This window comes from Fukomys damarensis, unplaced genomic scaffold (genome assembly GCF_012274545.1).
Source record: "Fukomys damarensis isolate Sample0158 unplaced genomic scaffold, DMR_v1.0_HiC HiC_scaffold_15, whole genome shotgun sequence".
NCBI classification, from domain to species: domain Eukaryota; kingdom Metazoa; phylum Chordata; class Mammalia; order Rodentia; family Bathyergidae; genus Fukomys; species Fukomys damarensis.
The window spans coordinates 63,331,997-63,343,534 of NW_022900927.1; positions in this window are offsets into that span (position 1 = coordinate 63,331,997).

The window sequence follows — 11,538 nt, forward strand, 5'->3', positions numbered from 1 at the left end:
GCACTTGTCCAGCTGTCCTGGAGATGCACGTGTCTGTCCCATGTCTGCCGCAGTCCCCGCAGGGCACTCGGTGCCCACCGCCTCTCATCAGCTTCGCCCTCCTGAAACGAGCCGCTTTTCTTGTTCTGTTTTGGGTTCACATTTTATTTTCTAATAACGTAATTTTTTTAAATACAAAACTGATGCAACTGTTTCTGCAGAGTGCAGAAAGCACTGTCTTCCCTGTCACACTGGGGTCCAGAGGCCCCAGGTGAGTGTGGGTGCTGGGAACCTTGGTGACATCAGTGCTCAGGGAGCAAGGTGTGGAAGCACAGGGTCTAAGCCATGCTCTTCCCCCAGAACGGTGCGTGAATCCCTAGTGCGCTGAGCCAGTGGGCACTGGACCAAAGCTGAGCTAACTTGGCAAAGATCAGGGAGGCTTTCCCGGTCAGCCCTCTGCTCCCGCTGCCCAGCCGTCTCACACGCGCGCAGGCCTAGCTTCCAGCCCCCTCCTTCCCCGTCAGCTGGACTGACCACACTGCTCCCCAAGTGCCCGCCACGCCCGCCCCAGTGCTCCAGGCGGCCGCTGGGCTCGCAGCCTAGCCGAGCTGCTGGTTTGTACCTAGTGCAGGGCGGGCTGTGGCGAACGCTCCACACCTCAGTCTGCTGTCAGGAGAGCTGGGTACCATGCTGCCGGCCTGAAGCTTCTCTAGGAAAAGCCATTCCAGCCCGATTATTTTTCTAAGTAACTTCAATTAAATTGAAGAAAAAAGAAGCTGCTGTCTGTGTGCTTTGTTCGTGGCCCATTAACAAGAAGCCCAGGGCTGGGCGGGCCCCGATACTTCAATTAAATTGAAGAAAAAAGAAGCTGCTGTCTGTGTGCTCTTTGTTCGTGGCCCATTAACAAGAAGCCCAGGGCTGGGCGGGCCCCGAGCACCGGGGCGGGTGATGAGCCGTGGACCCCTCTGCCTGGCCCGGCCTGGCCGGGAGCTCCTCCTCCTTCTCTGCAACGCCAGCCCCCAGGGGTTCAGAGGGAGTCACCCCTGTCCCTTCAGCCCCGCACTGGGCAGCGAGGGACCCCGTCGCCAGCCCAGGAGTCCGTCCCGGTCCCTTTGCTGATGCCCCATCGCGCTCCATCCCCAGCACGGATGGGCGTCGTCTCGGCTGCAACAAAATACCCACAGCGCGGCAGGCGCCCTGGCTGTCTCGGCTCAGTTGAGAAAGGGACCTGGTCGCCGCTTGGGCGGTGCGCGTGGGACCCCAGGGCCCACGAAGAGGACACCAGCCCCTTCTGAGGCACCCCGAGAACCTGGTTGCCTTGGCCTGGGTCTGGCCGCTTCAAGGGGGCCGCGACAGGCGAGCAAGCTCCCAGGTTACGGGCTCGGCGGGTCGCGCTCAAATAACAAAAATCACTGAGCTTTGATGGTCAAAACAATTTCTATTTCTCCAAAGAAGAAACCATACGTAAAAGCTGTCTATGTCGTTCTTATTTCTTCAAATATAGGATCCAAACAAATATAGCATCCACTCCCGTTTTCAGTGGTGCCAGGTTCGGGTTCTAATCTGTCCACGCCCGACGCCCAGCGGCTGCGGTAACATCGCAGTCCTTGCCCTGGTCCCTTCTGGTTGGGAAGTGCAGGCCATGGGGCTTTGTCATCTTAAATCTGCAGAGAACACTTCCTTTTCTAAGCAGCGGTAGCTGTGACTTTGCCTGTCCCTGCGGGATCTGGGGCGCCTTGGATGTTGGCGGAGCAGAAGGAAGTGAGGGTCCCTGAAATGGGCCCAGCCGGCCAATCAGGAGCCATTTCTGATGGTGTCACGGGCGCCCTCTGTCGGCACTGCAGGAAGGGCAGAAACCCAGGAGCCACTGGCCCCTGCAGGCCCCCGAAGTGACCACAGCCTCACCTCAGGGGACAGGGAACAGGAGGTGGCCAGGTCATCAAGCATGACGCCACCATGCCCCATCTTGGGCAAAACTCTCTTTCCTAACTTGTGATTAACCTACATTTTTGACAGTAGAATAACTTTTATGATAATACTTTGCTAGAAACTAAGAAGTAATTTAAATGTTGGCAATACCCCCAAAGTCATTTTATACATTCTGTAAAAAAAGAAAAAGTCATGATACCCTAAAGGACCTGGAGCAGTTGGCTGAGGAGGCCTGAGTGAGGGACCTCAGGGCAGGCCGGAACACGTCTCAGAGACCCCGCCAACCAGCACTATTCTGAGCTACACCCACTGTGTGGCCGGTGGTTTTGGCCCTGCGGTCCTGGGGCCCCAGGTGACTTACTGGAAGTCGAAGATGGGTCTGGCCTCTGTCCTGGAGGAAATTCCCAGACCTCTTCGGTCCATGGTCACAGCTCTGTCCAGTAGGACACAGGGACAAACCCAGGGGAAAAGCAACCTCCTGCATCTCAGTCCCCACCCAGTGCCAGCCTGGCCCCAGATGTGACAGCCATGGCAGAACAGCCTGGGGACGAGGGTGGAGATGGCCCACTGGCTTCAAATGAGTGGTGGGCTGCGAACTGTCCTGGATAGACTCTCCTTCCTGCTCTCTTCCCAGAAAGGGAACAGTGCTATCTGTAACCTACTGGAATCACTTCCTCCCAAGTCTGTTTCCTTTGTCTAAAAGGAAAAGCAGTGAGTTATATTTGTGGTTTGTGTTTTTCCTTTTAAAATTTGTCTGTGTGGGCCAGGCATGGTGATGTATGCTTGTAATCCCAGAACTTGGGAGGCTGAGGCAGGAGGATCCTTGAGTTCAAGGCCAGCCTGAACTACATAGAGTCTGTCTCTAAATAAATAAATAAATTGCTCTGTGTCCCATGTTCCTAGGGAAAGCAGCCATCCTGTGTGTGGTAGTTTGAGGCCTACCCCAGGCTCTTTCCCATAAATTACCACGGACCTCCCCAGGCCCCAGGGTTCTAAGGAACACAGTTTGAAAACCACCAAATTGGCTGACTTCTGAGCCTCTCAGCTGTCTCTCCTGTCCATCTGAGTCCTCTGAGGCGCCTTCTGTGTCCACGCCCGAGAGCCCCGTATGCCAGAGCGCTCTGTGAGTACCCCGCCTCACTTCACTGCACACACGGGACTGTTACTTCAGGTCACTTCATACGTACATGTCCGTGTCCTCTGGGGGACAGTTTGGCTGGCCTTGTTATCGTCTTTGCAGAGCCTTTGAAAGCACAAATATTTTTAATTTTGACGAAGGCCAGTTTAGTAGTTTTTGTCTCCTGTTGGGTTCTTTGTGTCTGGCTACAGTTTGGCTGCGTTTCCCAAGGCCCCAGGGTTAAAATACAGTTGGCCCGTTTTCCAGGCACTGTTACAGCCTCAACTAATGAAAATAAATGAAATTAAACTCACTGAGTGTTACCGGAATGTGGTAGCTGCTTTAAGTAAGTGGGGCACGCTAGTGCACCCCTATGATCCCAGCACTCTGAGAGGCTGAGGCAGGAGGATCACAAGTTCTAGTCCAGCTTGGGCACACGAGCAACTTGGGGATCCTGTCCCAGAATTAAAACATTTTGAAAGGACTGGAATGAAGCTCAGTGTGAAGGTTCTGGGTTCGGTCCTCAGTACCCACATAAAACATTATCATCAGATAAATTATAGCTTATTTTTTCTCAAAGGCAACCAAGTGACACAAGACAAGCATATGTATTAATGTCGCAGGATGTTTGGGTTTCTTATACCAAACAATCTGACTTGCTTATATATAAACATCAAGGGAATTTTATACTTTTAAGGATATTTGCCCAAGATCTTGAGTTTACCGGAGCAAAGCATGTGAACGACTCCGCGGTGCTTGCTGGAGTATTTCCCTGCTGTCTCCAGAAAGATCAGCCTCACGCCACACCGCCAGGGCTCTCCCGCCTACCCCAGGGACTCCGTCCCATCGCTTTAGCCTACTTTCTTTCTTTCTTTTTTTTTGGTACCGGGGATTGAACTCAGGACTTTGCACTTGCAAGTCAAGCGGCGGAACCACTGAGTTAAATCCCCGGCCCTAGTCTACTTTCTGAATGGAAACCGTGAGTGACGGTGCCTAGAAGTTTCCATTCATCTTTTTCTCCATATCTTGCTAGCAGAATTGTACATTTCCCATCAGGTAGTGGGATGCCTGGATTTGTTGTGTATAAAGTACCCGCTCACCTACCTTGTGTCCTGTGACGTAGGATCACTGCACCCTCTGGAGAGCAGCAAGCTGCAATCCTGGTCTTCTCCACATGGCTCTCCCCATCTTCAACTGTCAGCCTGTTGCTTTAAAAAGGTTGCCAGACTCTGTTCTTAATTCCTCAGTAGCTCATCTTTATGCACAGGATTTCATCTCTTCAATTTAAAAACCATGAATACGTTTGTATCTCCCACCACTTCTTCTGGACTTTTTATTTTTCAGTGTCAGGGATCGAACTTGGAACCTTGCTCTTGTGAGGCAGATGGCGGCACCACTGATCTAAATCCCTGGCCCTCCTCTGGACTTTTTAATTGCACCTGCAGCTTGAGTTCTCTTTTTATTTGCAGAGCTTCTATAGTAAGCATTATCATCTGGATTTCCCTTCATCCTGGAATCTCATTCTGTGGGGCTTTAAATTGCCCAAGATGCTGCTGACCAGCTGAGGGTTCTTTTGCTCCTTTGGGATGGAAATCAGGATTCAGCGAGGTGCAGCTGCTGTAGCACCGACAATTCCAGATAGTGTGAGACACCAATACTGTGCTGCCGGCCACTGCTGTCCGGGCCTCGCCTGTGCTGGACACTGTGGGTCAGCTCTGCTTCCTGCTCCTTTCCGCAGCTGCTCGGTGGAGCTCTTCCACGCTAACGACCCCTAGTGCTCATTGTTCTGTCTTTTGAAACGGCCACTCTGTCCACACTACTCAGAAACCTGAGTAGATTTATGGCGCTTTCAAAGCCCAGACTACCAGAAATAAATCCCGAGCAGGTTTACAGGACCCCTGGAGAGAGACTTTAGTAGGGCCTGTGCTGCAGCTGCAGTAGCAGCAACACGTTGACACCCTTGAGGAGGCTTCTTAGACTAAAGCTTACAAGCAGAAGGGACTGCTGCTTATATAGCAGCTACAGGCTTGTGATTGGTTCACATTCAGCCCTGCTGATTGTTCCAGTGCAGGCCTGTGATTGGTCCAAGTAAGTGCAGCCTATCAGCTATTCAGAGAGGGGAGGGAGGGGTGGGAGCTGTCTGACTGACAGCTGTCTTCTCTCTGGGAGCATTGGGGGCTGAAGTTAGGCACCCTGGGGAGTGCCGGCTGTGTTCTTCACCTCAGGGAGGCTGGGATGGTGACAATGGGCCCAGGTTCCTCCATTCCTGATCTCAGCCACGTCAGGCCCCCACCTGCTTCTTCACAGAGGAGCTGGGCCTCGGGGTGGCAGGAGCTGGGGAGAGGCTTCCCATCCTCCTCCGACCCGGTCTGCTTTGTCACCACCGTCTTCTTGGTGTCCACTTGGTGCCCGACACCTTGATTTATTCACTTGGCAGTAACTACAGAGACCCAGCTCTGCAGGCTGCAGAGGCAGGAGTGTGGCTTCGTGAGTGATGGAACCCTTTTGCCAGGTGGTTTGGGCCAGCTGTGGTGGCGCACACCTGTGGTGCCTGAGGATCGAAAGATCAAACACAGCCTGGGCGACGCAGTGATTTAGGGAGATCTTGTTTCATAATTGAAGAAGTAAAAGATAAAAAGGGCTTCTGTGTAAGGCCGTGGGTTCAAGCCCCAGTGCCATCAACAAGAGACAGAGCTGGCTGTATCTTGTGCCCCCACACAATGTAACCATTCAGCCCCTTTGCTGAACACAGTTGCCAGAACATCGCAGGCCGCGCATCCTGAGGGCCTGCACCCGGCTCCGATCTGCAGGCCCCACCAAGTTCCCTGCAGCCTCTCTGGACCGGCAGACAAATTCCTGCCGTTCCTTTTCTAAAAGAAATGTTAAACTGGCCAAGGTCACAGGTCGAGGTAAAAGCCCACCCAATCTTTAGACCTCGTGGCTCACAGGACCCCTGGCAGCCTTGTTTCTCTTAGCTTTGTGCTTCTTTCCCAAAGCCTTCCTGCTTTTATTCTCTACAGTTTAAGGGGAAAATTGAAAGTTGTTTAGCTCTTGAGTTTCTCAGTGCTTCCTTTCCTCACCTCCTTCCTCTTCCTGCTCCTCTTTCTCAGTCTCCTTCACTGGGAGTTGAATCCCAGGGCCTTCACACTGAGCCACATCTCCAGCCCTTTTTAAACTTTGTGTTAGAATTTTGACCCAAATTCGCTAAGTCGCTAAATTCCCCAGACTGGGCTTAATCTTTCAATCCTCCTGCCTCAGCCTCCCAGAGTGCTGGGATTGCAGGCCTGTGCCACCACACCCAGCTTCTTTCTTCTTATAGCTTTAAAAGTCTCTTGCTTTGATGTTTCAGACCCTGCCCAGAAGTTGGCTTTCTGCAATGTTGCTTGTGAGGATTCCTCATTCCTGCTCAGCACCGAACTGACTGGCCGGCCATCAGGATATTGGCTTTGGGAGGTGGCTCAGTGGTGAGCATTTACTTAGTGCACCTAAGCCCTGGGTTCCACCCCCAGTGTGGCGAAAGAAAGGGGGGAAAAAAACAAGAGTCATGACACCGATGTTTAATAATTTCCACTGGCCCTGGCCTGTGCCCTGGAGCTGTGGACACATTGAGATCTCCTTTGACTCGGTTTACCAAGTTCCTGCTGGGCCTCCGTGGTTCCGGCGCCTGCTCCTGCATTGGCCCTGTCTGGCTGCTCCTTCCTGAGCTCTTGTCGCGAGCCGGCGACACAGAGCACTGTCCAGCAGTGTCTCAACCCTGAAAGAGCAGCAGGGTGGAGATGGGGCAGAGAGAAAGGAAGGACACCAAGACAAGAGTCTGATCAAGGCGACGTTTATTGCAGGCAGGCATCAGCCTTTTAAAGGAAAAGACCGAACTAGTATGGGCTAGGATTACCATAGTAACCTCAACACCCGCTCCACGGGAACGAGGGTTCACACGGGAAAGAGAAAGCAGGCGCAAGAAAAACAAATTAACAACACTTGCAACTAATAATCATGATTCCCAAATAGGTGGAGGAACTTAACAAAATGGAGTTACAACACCTGACTCCTATAGATAACGTCAGATCTTTAACAGGAAGCACCTGACTCCTACAGATCTTTGGCTGTCCGAGTTTCTCCCGTGCAGGGTCAAAAACAAGTTTAACACGTGCAGTCCTTAAAAAGGAACAAATGTTAACAAATGCTAATTAGGAACATCCTGACCACACATTGTGTCAATGCCTTGATTATAAAGAAAGAAGTTATCTTTCAAAAAGCCAGTGGGCCATGGCTGGCTTCCCACAAGCTCTGGGGCAGGCGAGTGGCCGGGCCTCCCTCCGGCCTTCAGGCGCCTCCCCCCGCTCAGGACAGCGTCCAGTCTCCCTGTGTCTTCTGCTCGCCTACCTCCTCTCCTTTACCCTTCTCAAGGGTCTTGGGAAATCTGGGCAGACCTGGTTAACGTGTTGAAAATCTGTTTACACTTAGGAATTGTGCAGAAGCCAGGAAAGATGTGTTCTGGATTTCGAAACTACACATATGGGCTTCTTTTTATTTATTAACAGCTTTTATGTATTTTCAATATTATTCCTGAAAACAGCCGTTTCTGTAAGTTCTCTTTCACACCTGCCTGTCACCGAATTTCCACTCGCTAATTTACAAAGCCGAAGTGAAAGTGATAAGAGCAAAGCACAAGGTAATTTTCCCGACTGGAAATTTTATTTACGTATCTGAGGGTCACTGAGAAGCTGCACTTACCCAGCCAGGGTAGCAGAGAATCGGTGGCTTATTCTCCACCCTTAAGTACTATTTTTGAGGTGTTGCTATTAATACAATATTTGCCAAACTTATATTACCTGGGTTTCTGTGTTTTTCCTCCACTAAACTATAAGACTCTGAAGGAAACGTGTTTTCTTTATCCACTACTGTACTTAGCGTCACACAAATAAATAATGCGTACGTGAATGGGCAGGGCGTCATCTGTTTTTGCTTCCCAAAGGTCTGAAGAAAACCTACTGAAAGTTTAATTACTGTGGCATTATGGAAAGCGCCATGTAAGCCGACTTACAGAGGGACAGTGAGAAGGTCTGCATCCCTTTCCTGGGCAGGAAGGAGGGCGACAGTGGCACTCTGGGTCTCAGACAGGGCACTCTTGGGGGGCAAGTGGCTCTTTAGTGCAATGGCCAAAGGACCCTGCGAACACAGAGCTGGTGGCCCTTCCCTGCGGTCACAGGCCGGAGCTCTCCACAGAGCAGAGCGGGGAGGTCAGGGCACTGTGTGGAAGCCACTGGCCCCGGGTTAGATGGTGAATGTGGCCTCTCTGCGACGGTGAGCTGGCTGGGCATGACCGTGGAGGCCGTGTTCCTGCAGGGCCTGGCACATCAGGGGTCCCGTGGGGCGGTGCACTGTGGCCAATGTCCCGAGGCTGGTGAGACGACCGCGCTGGTGAGGTCAGAGTGCATCTCCTGCATGCGTTCTCGTGGATGTCCAGGACCACAAGAGGGGTGGGGTGCGTCTCAGCCCCAGTCAGCGCCCCCGAGTCACAGGGGACAGTGACAGCACAGCATGGCGTCTTACTGTGCTTTGCGTGGCTGTGACAGAACACGCAGCCTGGGCCGCCTACACACAAGAGGGAGTTTATGGGCCCACAGGTCTGGGGCTGGGAAGTCCAAGAGCACAGAGCCCGCGGCCTTGGGCAGTGGCGAGCTGGACGGTGACCCACTCCACGGTGACCTGCCAGGCCCCGCCCATCCGGGTGCAGTGGCGACTGAATTTCAGCTCGCCTTCTGGAAGGGCCGCTAGAGCTGTAGCACATGGCAAAGGCGCAGCTGAGTCGCTTCTGGGCAAAGCATGTGTAGCGCGCAGCCTCGCTCTCCGGTGGGGCGGTTACCCCGCGCCTCCCGTGTGCGGCTCGGCCTCTCGCAATCTGCTGGTCTCTCGGGCTGCAGAGAAAAGGCCACTGTAGAGACGCCGGCTGGCCCACAGCGCCGCCCTTCGTCGGTCAGCACACAAGGCCCACCCGTGCTCTTCTTAAACAGAAGCAGACAGCCGGAATCTCCACAGACTTGGGAATGCCGTCCCAAGCAAGAGCTTGAAGCAAAGAGAAAGAACAAATCCAGAGGAAACAGAAGACAAAAATAAACAATGCCCACAAGCTGAGCTGGCATCTTCCAAGCCGTAAGAAAAGATATTGTTTACGTCAACAAGAAATGCCAAGGACAAGGAATAGAGATTTGAAAGTGCTCTTGGAAATTAAAATTAGCTTTACCTACAACAAATCCCACTGAAGGACAAGGAGATATAGCTGAAGAAAGCAGATGTGTAAAATACAAAGAAAAGAGAGATGGGAGAGGTGGTGAATTTACCCAGGGCATAGACTTTCCAAATAACAGGAATTCTAGGAAGATAAAATAGTGAGTAGCAAACTATCCAAAAAACGATGGACATTTTCCCAGAAGTAAAGGACGGATTCTGTACTCAGCCCGATGAATAAAAAATGTCCACACTGAGAGGTTTATCGATATAAAATTTCATAACACCAGGAATAGGCTTCCAGTAAAAGAAAAGAAAGGCAAGTAGAGTCATAAAAATTGAGTTTACCCCTCTCTCCTTCCTGGAAACCCATCAAAGTGATACAGCAAGGAGAAATTACAGAGAAGAAAGTCGCGAAGTTGCAAAATTGCTGAAGATAGAAATGAGAGCTACCTCTGAATTCTTCGCCCCAGGAGGCCAGGAAGTGGGGGGAAGCAGGGCAGAAGCCCCTCCCAAGACACCTGATAGAGCTCCGCCCCTGTGTGTCACCAGAGTCAGCAGAGCGAGGATGGGTGTGGGGCAAAGAGCAGGGCTCGGTGGAATCACAGGAAACATCCAGTAGCCATTCCCCTCTGCTCACCAGGGATGGTGGCCTTTGTTCCTAGACTTGAACCTAGGAAATATCCTCAAAAAAACCGGAACTATGATGTAGGGCTAGTCTAGAGGTGGTTGAGTCCCTACTGCAGATAAGGTCATCCCCATTTGGACACTGAGGACAGAAACCCAGTCTGTCTGCCCTTCCGACCCTGGACCTGCTTTAGTGAAAGAAAGCTTCCCCCTCACTGAGACAAAATACCCAGCACCCACGACTCAAGGCCACACGTGGACTGTGGCTCACAATTTCGGAGGTTTCAGTCTGTGGTCGGCTGGCTCCAAGGCAGAAACATCATGGCGGAAGGACGTGGCAGCCAAGAAGCAAAGCACAGGAAAAGCCAGAGAGGAAGGGGCCAGGGACCGGATGTAGTCCCCAAGGTCAGGCCTGCCCACGCCCAGGAGAGGGCCCCACAAGGGCATGGATACCAGGCGGCGGGGTTCATTAGATGTCCTTGTGTCAAGGTCATGCAGGCTGTTGTAAAAAGCCTGTAACTTGAGGGTCATGTCTAGGTTGGAAGGTCGTTATCAGGGGTGTATTCCATCTTAGTCAGTCTTGGGCAGGACTGGCGGGCTCATGTCTAGGCTGAGGCTCTGGGATGTCTCCAGGAGCTGGTCTGGTAAGAGATCTGCAGTGACTCCTGCTGTTGCCAACACCAGAGGGACTGCACCTCTGTCTCCCCTGGGTCCCCAGGATCCGCGACGTAGTGCCAGGTGACCTCGCAGCTCCTGTTGAAACTGACTTTAGAGTCAAAGTTCTCCAAGGAGCATATGTTAGATCCAGAGTCTATATCCTAGCTACACAGAGCTGTAAAATGTGATCTTTAGAAATGTCTGTTGAAGAAAGGTGGTGTTTATGTCACAGAGAAGTATCAAAATCTGGAGCGAGTGTTTAAAGAGATGCTGAGGTGTCTGTAAAAGACCACTGTCCTTGAGATGATGGAGCAGAGATCAGAGGCAAGACACACACCCCGCCGCCTCACAAAGAGCCATGGAGAGATACTATACCATGAGAATGCTGCAGTGTATTGAAAAAGAAGAAAAGAATAAAATGCAAGTTGTGAAAATTAAAGACATGAATTCAGAAATTAAGAATGAAATAAGCTGGGTAGAAGAAATGGAAAATGGGTGGGGGGCACAAGACCCATCCAAAAGGATTGCATTTTAAACGTTCTAGAAAAAGAGAGAAAATGGAGAGCACAGAATTACTTTTAAAAAAACATCCCCAGACAGAGGAGGAGATTTCAACAGCTGTCCTGTGTCTCGGTTTAATGGGTGCAAAGGGGCCCTGGGCTACTGTGGTAGGGAATTTCAGACCACTCGGAACAGACGAGGACCGCGAGGACAAGCATAGCCAGCCCTACGGGGCAGGCATTTGCGAAACCCCGAGTCTGCCCGGGGTTGGTGCCGTGCGTTACCAGGGCTCTCCTCAGACGAAGACACGGGTGCCACAGCCAGCGACGGTGGCCGGTGGCCGGGGCACACACCCACCGGCTGCTTGGTCCCTTAGCCACCGCGTCCTTTCTAGTGACACCGAATTCCCAGGAGCAGTGAGAAATGCCTTCCAAGCCCTGGCGGGGAGGAGTTTGGATGTGGAGTCAACCAGACTACTAATCAAGTATCGGGGAGAACAG